Source organism: Aythya marila, assembly GCF_965140915.1.
Source record: "Aythya marila genome assembly, chromosome: 1".
Taxonomy (NCBI): Eukaryota; Metazoa; Chordata; class Aves; order Anseriformes; family Anatidae; genus Aythya; species Aythya marila.
In genome coordinates, this window is record NC_139042.1 from 138,182,814 (window position 1) to 138,197,701 (window position 14,888).

The following is a 14,888-nucleotide window of genomic DNA, read 5'->3' on the forward strand; positions in this document are numbered from 1 at the left end:
TTGCTTCCTTCTTTTTATATTACAGTAGTAAAAGTTAACAGACAGAACTATATTGATTAGTCTCAGGTAAGGTTTTGAACTTAAAAGTCATTTTTTCCTTAAAAGGAAAAACGTGCCTTTCCAGACCCCCTGCCACAGGTGGAGAAACTTCTGTTACAAGCTCTGACTGGAACTGTCCTGACCTCCGAGTCTTTCTCCATGTTCTGTTTTACTTGAGACTTTGAGAAGAATCATTTTGATGAGAGGAAGGCATTAAAACTTTTCTTGATGGAAGCACAAGGTGAAAACAGACTCATAGAATTTTCTTAAAGGGTGTTTTCAAAATGGTACTCACAGCATATATTTGATAGTATTAAATGAGTCTTTTTAACTAAAAGAGGGACCACAAAATTAAGCGTCAGATATCCTTAGGAAGAAAATCTCTTACCAGTTTTATCAATCATTCCTTCTGAATTTCAGTGTAGTCATTATTCTGATAAACCATGCTTACCTAAGCAAATATTAAAAAATAAAAATAAAAAATAACAATGTATTTTTTTTTTTTCTTTCCCCATTGGCTTAGAGTAAGAGGGAAGGTTGTTTTGCACAGGCTCTGAGAGTTGTGTGGGTCTCTCTCTTGCCTAGAGGGTAACAATTCATGAAAACCATGAGGAGTTGGAATGGTATGAGCTGTGCATATTCAATAAACAGGAGGAGTTTTATGGCATGGCCTAATCCTTCCTGTCTCACAATGTCTCACATGCTGCTTGAGATGTTCTTTGGCTATCTCTTGATCTTGGATGTGAGTGCCTTTTCTAATAGTGTGTTCCATGAGAATGGAAAGTTGTTTGGGCTGCTGGACATGTGAACCCAAGATTTCCCCATCTATTTATTAGTAGTCAATGAACCTTTCACTGGGATAGTTCCTTAATCTGCAAGTATGCAACATGTTAAACTGAATGCTCTTTCATGGTACAAGTAGTATATGTTTAGAGAGGTGACAACATAATCTAATCCAAGACAGCATCTACCTGTAAACTTTCTCTTGAGTGGGGGTTTGCCCAGATAAAGCAAATCATTGTTTTGTTTTCAGATCAAAAGCCAGAGTGGTTACCCTTGTACTTATGGTAATGCAGGTCATCATGGTCAGCACTGCAGCTTAAGCCACAATTTGAAGGCTTTGTCTGAACTGACCTGCCTTCATACTTTCATGTAGCCGAACTTGAAAGGAAAATAGTTTACATTTCTTTCATCGATTATGTTCTTGTTACCGTTGAGGTCCCTTCTGTTTTGGTCTTGTCTCAGTTAGGGTAAGCAAGAAAAATTCAGATGTAACAAAGAGTATTCACATAGATATTAATGAGTGGAAATGCAAATGTTAATACATTTTGATGGTGTGAAGGGCATCAGATCGTCCTGACAAACTAAGAGGTGAAGATCCCAAATTCTGCTGTTTTGTTATTGTTGTTTGATTTTGTTTTGTTTTGTTTTTGAGATCCACGTTGCTGTGTGGAACACTTCATTAAGCCTGTGAAGTAAAAGAGCAACCCAGCTACATTTTCTTAAGCCATCAGTAAAATAAAAACATTACTCTCTGTTGAAATAAGACATGAAAATGACAAGCTTAGGACAGAAGTTTTTTAAGAATGATTGAATACAACTAAACATCAGGAATATAATAATTTTCAGCAGCCAGACAACTTCAGCAGCAGTTCTATTAGAAAAATAAACATTAACATTAAAATGTCTGTCAAACTTTTTCCTTTGGATTTCCTTGATGCATTTTGATATTTCATTGCAATGATTTCTGATATGAAGAATCTGGACTTTTTTCCTGTTTATAGATCTTTTGCGATCTTGTGCTTTTTCTTCAGGTTAAGCTACTTCGATTGAATTTAAAACAAACAAACAAAAATATCAACCAAAAAAATGATCTATTCGTGCTCATTATTTTCAACATTGTTGAAAATATTTTTCTGAATTCCACATTCAGTGTAATAGCTAACATCAAAATAAGCAATAATATTTTTTCAAGAGCTGATCACTAGTGTTCTACCTCATCTTTTAAGACTCAGGATGAATACTAAATTGGTTTCAGATGTTCAGCCAAGTGTGGGCACCATAGAGAGTTACTGTCACTGATGTTTATTTTAACAGTAGTGAGGTTCTTTTTAGTGCTTCACCTATTAAGAGGCATCAGAGTATATATTGTGTCATAGCATGGCTTTTATACTGATTATTGTATAGGAGACTAAAGTATACCACAGATAAAATGCAATTATGCTAGATACTTGACTACAAACTACTGTAATTTTTAAGAAATTGTGTTCAACTCTTACTTGTTTAAATGAGCATATTAGCCACTTCACTTAGATTGAGACAAAACTAGATCCTAGCTAAGTGAGGATTTTTTCACTTGGGGTTTGTAATGACACAAGGTTTGTTGTCAGGTATTTGAATTGTTACTGTATTTAAGAGCTTCCTTGTTTTCACGTTCCTAAGGCTTTTTTGAGTCTCCAAATTTTTAATGATGTAAAGGTGTGTAAACAAAGCTTAAGGAAAAAAAGTCTTTTTTTTTTTTTTTTTTTTTTTTAATGAGATAGTTTGTACTGTTAAGTATAAAAAAAGGATACACTTTATATTGAATTTTAGGCTATTCTAAACAAAATTTTTATGACTAAATCATACACCTGAATTCAGCATAGGAAGGGGGGTAAAAAAATAAAATAAAATGAAAAGTCCTCAACATGTGATGTTTATGCTGTGTTGAAAGAAGACACTGGGTAAGACTACGTCCATAGGTTACAGTAAGCCCTCATTGTGTCTGGTAAAGGTCTGTCTGCAATAGTAATGAAAAGAGTACTAACAGACATTGTAGGAATTAAGCTGCTCAAACTTTTCAAACATTTGTAAAATTCCTTAATTCATCATCCATTAAAAGATAGGGGGGGTTATACTGAGGCCCAGCAGTCCCAACAATCCTCAATTTCAGATGGTATAGTGGATTTACATGGCAAGGTTTTAGTAGCAGGGGGCCATAGGGTGGCTTCTGTGAGAAGGATCTAGAAGCTGCCCCATGTTAGGTAAGGACCCCACTGCTGACCAGAGCTGAGCCAATAAGCGATGTTGTTTGCACTTCTGTGAGAGCATATTTAAGACACAGAAAACAAACAAACATTGCACCACACAGTAACTGGGAGAGAGAGAGGAGTGAGGAACAGCTTTGCAGGCACCAAGGTCAGTGAAGAAGGATGGGGAGAGGTGCTCCAAGCACCAGAGCAGAAGTCCCCTGTGGTGAGGACCATGGTGAAGCAGGCTGTCCCCCTGCAGCTCATGGAGTACCACGGTGGAGCAGGATTCCACACTGCAGCCCGTGGAGGAGACCACGGTGGAGCAGGTGGACCTGCACCGATGGAGGCTGCGGCCTGTGGAAGACCCCTGCTGGAGCAGATTCCAGGTCAGACCTTTAGCCTGTGGAGAGGAGCCCACGCAGGAGCAGGTGACCTGGCAGGAGCTGCTGCCCGTGGGGGACCCAGGTGGGAGCAGTTTGCTCCTGAGAAATGGACCCTGTGGTATGGACCCATATCTGGAGCAGTTCTTGAAGAGCTGCTGTCTGTGGGAAGCCCACTCCGGATCAGTTCATCAAGGACTGCATCCTGTGGGAGAGACCTCACAGCACAGGGGACGAGAGTGACCAACAAGGAGCGGCGGAGAAGAAGTGCTATAAACTGACCATGACCCCCATTCCCATGCACCGCTCCGGGGGAGGAGGTGGAAGAGGGCGGATGGGGGGGAATATGCTTTTGGTTTCTTTCCTTTGTTTCTCACTTCTCTAGCTTGTTAGTAATAGGTAATAAATCTTACTTTCTCCCTATATTGAGTCTGTTTTGCCCATCACAATAATTACTGCGTGATCTCCCTGTCCTTGTCTCAACCCTTGAACCCTTTTCATAGTATTTTCTATATATGGTCAACTCTTTCACATCGCTTTCCTGCCCCTAAGTCATCCATTACAGTTAGGGAACACTGCTAAAGGAAGTGAGGGAAGTGCTATTCTGATTCTTCTGGTGCTGGCTTTGTGGGCCCTTGTCAGGCAACTTTCCTTAAGCAGTTTTGTATTGCATAGGTTAACAATTTTCAATGTAAAAAATCATCTTTCCTACTTTTATGTCTTCCTTATACAGCTTAAGATGGAAGTTCAGGTTTGTGCAAACTTTTGCAAGCTCAGTTTCAAATTCAGGCTTAGGAGAACTTTTTGTCACTTGCAAACAAGAACATATTAATTGTCAGTGTCAGTTAAAGAACAACAAGGGAAAACAAAGTGGGAGAGGAGGAGAGCAGAGTGTGAGAGCAGTTATGGACTCAGGAGTTCTGGAAAATATTTACTCTTCTGTTCATGTCTCCTTCTTGTGGTATGGGCTGAAGACCCAGGCTTGCAAAAGCTTTCTCCAACTCAGTCACTTTAATTAATGATGGAATTAAGATGGTTACTCAAGAAAGAACAATGCAGGCTAATCTCTCCCATTTGTCCCTGAGGGCAATGTGCTCTGGAGAGTTTACATTCTTTACTGCTTTTAAGCATTTGTGATGCACTACTTCAACTAACCTTTAAAAGCATTTTTTTTCAGCCAAGCCTCTAGTGTTCCCCCACCCCTTTACAAATTTGAGAGCTGCATTGCAACCTTCAGTTCACTGGTTCAAAGGGTGGCTGTCTCAGGTTAGCACTGCATTAATGATTCTTTATTGTTTCTTCATCTCCTCAATTACATTACCCCCTCATTTTTATTTTATTTTTCCTAGAGACTTCTTGGAATCTGTCATGAACTGTCCCTAACATGGTACCTATTCAATATTATAACTGGCTTTTAGTTGTGAACAGTTCATCAAGCCTGCTCAATTTTTCCCAAGTTCACAAAGGATCTTCTAAGTTTGTAGATTTGAAAGTACTTTGTCTCCCATGTAACGCCTCTTGATACGGTTTCTGCAAAAATGATGCTTATCAAGCTCTCTGTTCAGTAATCTGAAAGACAAAACAAATGACAGTTGTCTCTAATTCTGTGCTTCTCAGAAACTTTCCTTATGGTTATTTTTCCAGACTCCTAGATAACTCTTTCAACAAAGCCACTTCTGATTGCCTATATATTAATTCACATTTGCCTACCTGTTCCTCATTTTGGTGCCACATATTTTTCAATTAGGCAGAGGTCTGTCCAGTCTGTTGAAGCAGATGTTTATGTTAAAGAATATGCCAGAGAAGTAGGTAGGCAACCAAAACTCTATTTACCCAGAGTTATCTGAGATACCATCAGTCACTTTCTGCAAAGAGCTGTGACTTCCTTGGGTAAGAACCACTTCTGGTAGTTTCTTTCCTTGGAAGTTCCCTCCCACTATATTTCTGATAAATTAATCCTGAAATTCTTTGATGTAGTTTGTAGGTTCTTTTTCCTTTCAAGGAGAGAGGAAAAAAAAAAAAAAAAAAAAAAGCAAAACAGATAGCACCTAGTTATTTATGCTAGCAGCAGTCTATCTTCCATCTATATAAGCGATGCTGTCAATGTACCCTGCATCATGTGCTTTTTCATAAAATTAATTCCCTGAACAGCTCTATCTGACCCCACACAGATAACCCTGCAGCAGCTCTGCAAGTGTGGTGTGGAGAGCTGTTGATGCAGATCTTTTGTTTTGGACTACCAGGATATTTAGCCCTATGCACAGGTTACAGCACAATATTGCATTTGGAGTAGAGGGATGTGTATCGTAAGAACATGGAGGAGAATAAGGTGAAAGCATGAAAGCCTACCTGCTTTGGAGCTAGTCCTAGAGCTTAATTACTAGTGCTAAGGTACACAAACACATGCTTGGGAAGCTCTCATGGAAATGTCAGCCACCTGCAGCCTTTAATCATCTAAAGGATGAAGGTTGGTACCAATGAACTGCAGCTGCAGGCATAGCACCTAATTCCTTTGTGTTTGGAGATCTGCTGTGATACTAATTTACTCATCAATAAGCATCTTGCCTAACCTCTCTGTTTTTTTTTTTTTTCACTGCTAATAAGTTGAAGATAGTAATCAGATGAAATCAATCTTGTAAAAATAATTAATGCTTTTACATACTGTGTGATAAGTGATATAAAAGCATCACTTCTCGCTGGTTTATCCCTTGGGTTGAAAAGATCTTTCTGGAGGTGTATCTTCAGTAGTTGAAGCGAGAACAGGATTCATGGCTGAGTAGGTATATTGTGTTTTGGTCTTTGTTTTTAAAAGCCTATAACGCGAATTGTGTAGTTAATGTGCTGATTTTATAGCTATTCTTCTATGCAACATTCTTCCTAATCATTTTAAAAACACAGCCGAACGTACTGACTTTAAAGCGACGAGGGAAGGAGGTGCTATACCCTCGAAGGAAAGCCTGGGGACCACTTGCCCTGCCCCTTCGCCATGGATCTGTGAAGCCTTCGGCTTCCTCCCCTTCCCCTCCCGTGCGGGGGCCGCAGCCCAGCTCTGCCTTCCGCAAATCACGACCGCCCGCTCCCTGCTGGTGCCAGGCGGGTAGGGAGGACGACGAGGGCAGGGCAGGGACTCGGGGAGGCGCTGAGGAGCCGCTGCAGCTCGCTCGCCCTGCAGCGTCCCGGGTTTGCGCGGAGGCGGCGGAGCCGGCAGCGGAGCCCCGGGATCCTGGTAAGGAGAGGGGGCTGCGGGTGGGAGCCTTTTTTCGCCTGCCCTTTGAGGACTGTTGCGGTTTGCTCGGGTGCCCTACGGCACTACAAAACGTGGCTCCAGTCGCTGCTTCCTCCCAGCGGTTCCCGCTGCAGTGGGGCCCCTGTGGGCTGAGCCGCTCCGCATCCCCAGTGGGCTCCGAAAGGAAAGGCAAAGCAGAGGCGCTGCTCCTCCCTCCCCCGGCCGGATATATAGTATCAAACCCAGAAGAGGAGGAGAGGTTTGTATTTTTTCTTTTCCGTTTTTTTTTTTTTTTTTTTTTCTTTTCTCCTCTCTCCTCTTCCTTCACCGGGAGTTGCTTGCGTGCTAAGGGAGGTGGGGGGCAGCGGTCTGGAGGCGCGAATCGGTGGGAAGGGCGGTAAATGAAGGTAACGACCCGCCGCGGGGCATGGGGAAGAAACAAAAATAATAATAACAAAAATAAGAAAAATAAATGAGATGGGGGAGAGGACGAGGAGGCCACGCTGCGGATGGATGGTGTTGCTCAGGAAGCAGGGAGGGCGGCGGGGCCGGGCTGCCTGCGGCTCTGGGGCGGGCCGGGCCGGGCTGGGAGTGAGGCCCCCAGCGACGGGCGATGCCCTGGGGGAGAAACGGCGGCACTGGCCCGACCCTGTCCAGCTGATGCCCCCGCTTCTTCCTGGGAAAGTTAAAGGTGGAGTGCAGCCCTATGAATGAGGAGCGCGGTGAGAGGTCCTTGCGCTGCTTTGCCTTGGGTAGGGCGGTGCTACAGCTCCCCCCATGCACACCGCCCAAAAAAGGGGGAAAAATTAATGCGCTTTGAGGGGAGGGTTGTCTTGTTTTCCCTGTTATTAGGCCTTTTATTAAAATAAATAAATACAAATGGGCTTAGTATTAGACAGCGGTTGTATGAAGAGGTCTGGTTATTCCAAGCCTCGGTGCTGTTTCCCATCTCTTGATTGGGAAATTACTGGATAACTCATGACATCCACCCACATGGCACCGCAAAGATTTACCCCAATTTTTGTTGCAGGATCCTGTGAGGATATCCTCGGTTTTCTAGAAGCTAGACATGTGACCTGGTCTCATACAGTCCTTTACAATAATGTTGTTATTCAGAACAATTTTGCATTATATGTTTGCCTTGGAGCCTTTTAAGGGCATAACTAGAGACACAAATAACTAATGACAGACCATTATCTTGCAGTGGGAAGCAATGAAACTAAATGGGAGTTGATTCACCCAGAAATATTATGCCATAGGTTCAGTCAAATGATTAGTGTTTTTTGTTGTTGTTTTTTTTGGCCTTATTTAAGATGCCAGTAAAGGTTATTATTAGGTTGGTGAAATCTAGTCCAAAATTCATATCTTCTCTGAGTCTGATTTATTTGAATGTGTATTAAAGTAAGAATAAAATTGAAACATGATGTGATCCCAAAGGTATATTAAAAAAAAAAAAAAAAAGCATGGCCTTTCAGAAACTTTTAATCCAAAAGCCCACATCTCTTTACAGAATAACTTTGTGTGAACTGGCATTCCAGAAATCTTCACCTGTTTGATAGGGAGCTGATGGCAGTTCAGAGATATGCTACTGGAGTTTGTTTTCATTTGCATCTACTGTTTCAACAAAATCATAATTTTCTGCTTACCTGTAATGTTCTTAAATAGAGAAATGCAAGTTTTGTTCTTGACTGTATAACGTACTCATCTTTTTAAAGCAATTACATAGTTGAAAAATTACAGATGATTGCTTTAGAAGAGTTGTAGAATCCCTATTATGATTTAGTGTTTTCATCTCCATTTCTTTAATCTTTCATTTGATAAAATACAGTTTTGTAGAAATTACATTTTAAAAACATTTCCTCTATGTTTTGGGGTGTTTTTCTAGATTAAATTCTTCAGAATTACATAGGTGATGAGAATAGAAGACTTGGGTGAGGGAAGGATATGCACTCATTCAAAGGTATCTGAATTAAACATGAAGCAATAGCAGAGTTAGGCTAACCTTTCACTATATTTAGAGGATATTGATGGATGCATCTGATATTGTAACAAAGCTGCAACATTTTCATTTCTGCCAATTTGGATTTCAGTTCTAATCCCTATTAAGGTTTGTTTAGATCAGTGGTGAGGAAATGGAGTTCTAAGAGTGCTTAACATCTTGAAGATCATGTAAGAAGAGCCTAAGAGTAAATAAAACTTGTAACATGTAATCTTGACAAAAAAAAAAAAAAAAAGACTGCCAGAAAGGTGGTAGGGAATGGCTTGCTAACAGAGGCACAAAATTAACAGCTCTGTCTTGGCAGCTTAGATAAACTTCCCATGTTTTACTCTTAAGTCAGTTCAGATCTGGATCATTAGCAGGGCAGAGTGGGTGGCTGGTGAGCTGTGGGCTTGCTGGTATGAATGTAAGTGATGGCAGGGTGGAAGGCACATAGCAGGGAATATGGATAATATCACCAAAAGCAGTGAAACTGGCATTTGGCCTGTATGGTACAGTGGGGGAAAATTAATGAGCAGTTGGTTTCTTCAGTAATCTCTCTGCTGCTAATCTTACTGCTGCTGTTTTCAGTTCCTGTAGCAGAGTGTAGATCCTTTCTCCAGTAGGGCAGTCTGCAATGTTAGACTGTCATTGTAAGAAACTTTTCATTTTTCTCTTTTACATTCCACATAGGAAGTTACAAATCCTTATCACTTAGCAGTTTGTTTGTTTTTCCCCAATGGCAGATAACTTTGCTATCTCCAATGGATGGATCATGTAAATGACAGTATAGTGAAGGAGGGAAAAATACATGTTTTGAAATGGGAAAGGGAGGAAAGACCCAACTTCCTTGATGTTAACACAGGTGTGAATAGTTTAAAGAAGCTGAATAGTTTATAGAAGCTGAAGGGTTGTAGGAAGTAACACGGGTCCAGGGGAAACTCTGCTGATGAGTGATTATCTAACCTGGGAATTGTTGCTTATTTTATTGTTTGGCTTTCTTGCCTTTGTAAGGAGACGTTGGGGATAATCATAGTGTTTCTCTATAACTGCAATATTATCCAATTATTACTATTAAAAACTATAGCATTCTTATTCCCTAAGGCTCCCAGGTCCACAAAGGAGGCTTAAGAAATGAATTTTAATGTAGCAAAGCTGTCCAGTGAAGTTAACACTATCTAAGTTATTAGCAGTAGATCATGAAAAGAGTCAGGCATCTACAGACATACCTAGAAATAACTGTTGATTGAAGCACGTTCACTTCCCTGGCACACAGAATGTTATTATGCAAAGGCAGTTCTTGCCTGGGAGCAGTTCACCTGCATTAATGTGAGACTGTTGCTGGAGGTCACCAATATTTGTCTCTCAACAAGGCAAAGGGTGAGGTTCAGTGGTCATTTTAAATTACCACAAATGTGGGCTGCTGCCAGAGGGTTAGCCTGCCTGCCTCACCTCTGGCTACAAATTCCTGATCTCTCACTTGTGCTGATACTATAATTTGTGGCCAAATGCAAATCCGTTCTTGTTGTTATTGGCTTGGTTTTCAGTTGGATGAATTCCTGGGTCTGACTCAATGTGTGACTGAAATGCACCAAGGAGTCAGCAGCACTGAGGAGACATGCAGCTGGGGGAAGAACAGGCCAATCCTCATGGTACTCAGTAGTAATCCCATTTGTGCCAGGTTAAAAAGACGGTGGCACTACAGTATAATGAGCTCACCCAGTGCCATGTTAACACTTTTGCATGCCTTCCAGATTAGGTTTGGTTTATATCCAGCCAATTAGGAGAGTGAGGAGAAGTACCTGTGTTCCTCTGGTCACCTATGTAGACATACTCTGGGAGGGACTGATGAAACTAAAGAAAGAGGACATCTGAAAGACAAAAGGTTCTTTTAAATACCTGCATCTTTGAAGGAGGTGAGGCCTTACTCTGGCTTGCTAAATAAACATTGCCTCCCTCTGCAAAGGATTTCAATCTCTGAATTTTGGTTTTGGGTCAGTTCTGCCACTGTTGCTTCCAAATCTGCCCATGTTAAATTGAAATCGCAAACTAGTGACAGTCTAGTTTCCTTGTTTTGTGTTTGTACATGGCTGGTACTAACAAGGTTCATGTTTGTGGTCTATGATGGTCACTTATCAGTGATGATCAGAGCCATAGAAGCAGTCACGGGGAAGCATGTTCCTAGTTTGCTCTCTTGTGAGGTATCCTGGATTTCTGCAAATCAGTTCCCATGGGCAGTTGTGTACTGCCACCATAGGTCACTTTGCACCCATCAGCATCACAGCCCTCCTTGATACACAGCTACAGCTGGCAAAACTTCATTTTCATTTGCTTTCACAGTGAAGTTTATATTGCATTGAAGCCTATATCTCAAGTTTTTAACACATTTTGGTGCATGTTATTTATTCTTAAGCTCATATCTAAAGAGTGTTTTTAGGCTTCCTTTAGAAAATATAGTTATCTTTGTGATCTGTATATCACCCAGTGTCAAAATTACAGCTAATTAGGTCTTTGCACAATGAAATAGTCAATAGTAGGATCTTGTGTGTAGGCATATAATTAATGCTCTATTGCTAATTATTGGAGTTGGAAATCCCCTCTCCCTCAAATCTTTGGATACATATTTTTTTTGTTAAAGCGTGACACATATTAAATGTTTAGCAAAAATACCTGTAATATGACTATAATTGCATTCAGTTCTAAGCTTATATTAGTGGCCTTTTGCAGGAGTTGCTTGTATATGTGTTTTTCTTGGTGTGTACCTATGCTTAGGCAGTTACTAGAGACTGGAAATTACATAGAGCTCTGCTTTTATATCTATGCTAACAGAAAAAGATACCTTCTGCCACAGAAATTAGCTATTGTGTATAACGCCATTTTCTGTTTACTGAGAGTAACTGTGGAGCAGCTGTACCCATAAGAGATGCATATTATAGGTTTTCCTAATACTTAATTTCATTTTTTAATCCATTATGCCATTATCTGCCACTTATAGATGCTTCTTTCAGAAGCAGTGAGTTGTTCTATAGGGGTTTGCAGAACAAACACAAAGCCTAATGTCTGGTTGTTAATGCATGTAAGAGGGGTGGGACTGGTCACAAATCTGAATGCTTACCATCTAATTTCTAATGCTGCTTTCTAGCCTTCCTTTATCCAAGCTCAGAAACATAGTTTATTGTGCCCAAAGGTGAGCGGCAATTTTAGTGGTGTGTACTTCAAAATATATATGTGTATGACTTCAGGCTTGAAATATTTGTGTCTACCTTTATAGAAAACTGTTTTCACAACTGTTTCTATTATGCAATATAAAGTTGGGAAGAAATAGGAAGGTTTAAAAAAAAAAAAAGGGGGGGGGGGGGGGGAAGAGAGGGGATGGGACGGGACATGGGACAACAACCTGAAATTAACTACAAACCTGTTGACTGCAGGAAAGAAAGGTTCCCCAGTTTCATTGCTGATCCTGTAAAGGATGTCGATTTATTTTGCAGTAGATGGTTCAGGAGGGATTTTTCTTATATAGGGGACACTGAACATAAATACACTTTAGTGTCACTACTGTCTCTAGAATATTCCCTCAAACTATCTTGATACTGTGAATGAAATTATGGAAGTGTAAATTGGTTGGAACTTTGTAAACAATGCTATAGATAAAAAAAGAGGGGAAAGATTCTCATCAAAGTATACAATTATACTGTTTAAAGAAACAGAAAACAAAAATAAGAGCTGTGCTGAAATTATATCAAACAGATCTGGTTCTGAGGAAAATCTGAAGAGCAGAGACACTATGTAGAAAAGGTGCCATCCCTTTAAAAGAACATAGTTCCTACAATACACCTTAGTAAATCCTGGAAGAGATTCTTAATTTATTCATAAAATGTGTGGATATTAACAAAGCACAGCAGTTTTCTAAAAGATTCTTTGTACCATGGAGTTAACAATGGGTTATACAAATGGGTTATACAAATTGGTTTGATAGTAGCCAAACCTGGTACAATTTAATGGTTCATCAGTTGTATATGAATTTGCCTGAGTCATCTTTATAGGTAACTGTGATGCCTCAAATAAGAGGCATCTCATTACAACTGACTTAACTGTTGGTGTGCTACAACTGATGTGATGTGCAGAAAATGACAGCCTCAAGCCAGCACTGTTTACTCACTCGTAGTGAGTCTCCCAAAGCTCAAGTAATGAAGAAGGTTGTAGCTGCACTTGTTGGCAGTTTTGGTCAAGTACACAACACTGATTTGGAAACTTCCTTTTCTTTTACTGTTCCCATTGTAATGTGAATGATTTTTTTTTCCATATCTTGCAGTTTTGAGATTTGATGTGAGTAATTGTGTATCTTTGTTTTCTTCTCAATTGCAGTATCATTCTAAGTAATGACACAAGTTTATCCACCTCTTGTGGAAAGCTTGTTAGGTTGTGCAGGATTTTTTTCTTCATGCTGCAGAAACATTGAGGTAAGGTATGGTCTCACCCATTGCCAAGGCATTCAGAAGGTAGAGCACATGATTTTTCAGCACAGGTCTGAGGGAAGTTGGGTGTTTGGGTCTAGGTTCAGCACTGGAGTGTTAATGGATGATCAATCATTCTTAGATGTATTCCTTCAGCATGGTCACAAGTAACACATCCAGACACGTCTTCCAGAAGCAAAGTGGTCATGATCTGCAGTGAATATCTACAGTGCTGTACTGGCTAAATGAGCAGATATGCCCAATCTGTGCCTGGTCCAGCAAACACTGTGGGCTTTTGTGGCTCCTGTCAGATCATCACCCAACTGGTCTGCTTGCATTAGTGGCTTACAATGGGGAGGGCTTCTGTAGCAAGGCAGAGGTTTGGAGGTGGGATGAAGAATGTGAACAAGTATACTTTGCTGGTCCTATCCTGGCTCTGTGGCAGCCGGTGAGGTCAGCTGCTGCTGGTTTTCTTGAGTGAGGTGGGGAATTGCTTTCTCTGCCAGCATCCTGCTGAGACAGTAGAACAGTGGAGCCAGGGGCTGCCGCAAATCTTTTCAAAACCATCTGCTTTTACCACCTGTCATTGCTTATTCACAATGTTATTATTCTGAATTAGTATTAAAAATCTTTAAGTATAAAATAAAGTACAATTCTTCTGAAATTCCCTAATCATATGTCCATAGCTCTAGTAGGGGGCTTTAGAATTGTGCTCTCTTGAGGTAGTGGGTGGGAGGAAAGGGAAGGGGGAGAGAGAGAACTTGTGTGCTCAGCTTAAAACTCCTTCTGATGTTGTTCAAACTCACAGTACCATGAATGGGACTTATTTTTGTTATCAGCTGGTCTGAAGTGGATGTATGATTTTATTTAAAGATAATTTAAAGGACAATTTCCAGGGTGAAAGAACTTTTGTTACAGAAACAGTCCTTGGCAAAATCTCCATTGAATGCACTGACATCTGCTTCTTTGCTGCTTCTAGCTTTATGTTGGGGGAGCATGACGGTTCAGGGTCTGGTTCTATTTTGTCTTTGGCTGCTGAATTGAATGTCATTGCTGTAAAGCATCCAAGTCTTCTGTTGGACAAAAAAAAATAAAAAATGAAAAGACTGAGTCTGTTGGTCCCCAGATCATTAATAAGCCGGGGTGTTTGTGCCATGCACTGTTGTATGTTTCAAAACAATCATTAAATCTTGTATATATATAAAGTAGTTAAAGGTTTTCCACTGAGTTTACAAGCTTCAGGTTCTTCTGATAACCAGTGACTTTGGCCATAAAGCCATGTCTAGCTGTAGTTCTGATTTTTCTTCATTCTTACATTTCTGTTTAGTGGTTATTGCCTTGCCCCACATCTCCTCAGAGCAGCCTATGTGCTGCTACATGCTTGAATTCAGGGCAGGTTGAATCTTCTAAATGTATTGATTTGGTGGGAGATATTGGATCCTGATGTCTGTCTTTTCTTCATCTTTTTTCTTTCATTTTTTTTTTCATTTTTTCATCTCCCTTATTTTCTAATAACTCTATTATCTCCCATTTGGTTTGTTTTGCTCCTTTACCTAGTTCTGCCATCAATAAGCTGACAGAGGAGATGAGAAGGCTAATTGTTCTTAAAGACTGATTTTTGTCAGAGATGTATGGCTTTGCCTTCATTTTGGCCTATTGCTGACCCACCACTGCTATGTGATATCTGGCAAACTGCTAGCTATATATTAATCCCTGTCACCCAGAAAAGAATTTAACCCATGTCCACCAAGTTCTGCAGTATCTTGTATTTAAGCTAAAACCAATGCTTTACAGGCACCT

At 40.4% G+C, this 14,888-nt stretch overlaps 1 protein-coding gene across 3 annotated transcripts in view; it reads left to right on the forward strand.

Annotated features, from left to right (window-relative positions):
- Positions 1-6,591: 6,591 nt before the first annotated feature.
- FAR2 (fatty acyl-CoA reductase 2) overlaps positions 6,592-14,888 on the forward strand; it is a 149,118-nt gene continuing 140,821 nt past the window's right edge. The window contains exons 1-2 of one of the 3 annotated variants that reach the window (XM_082771173.1): positions 6,649-6,656; positions 6,776-6,915. The gene's annotated coding sequence lies outside the window, so the exon portion shown is untranslated. Of the gene's footprint in view, positions 6,657-6,775; positions 6,916-14,888 lie in introns of those variants that run through there. The other 2 variants (XM_082771171.1, XM_082771172.1) reach the window with 2 other exon arrangements.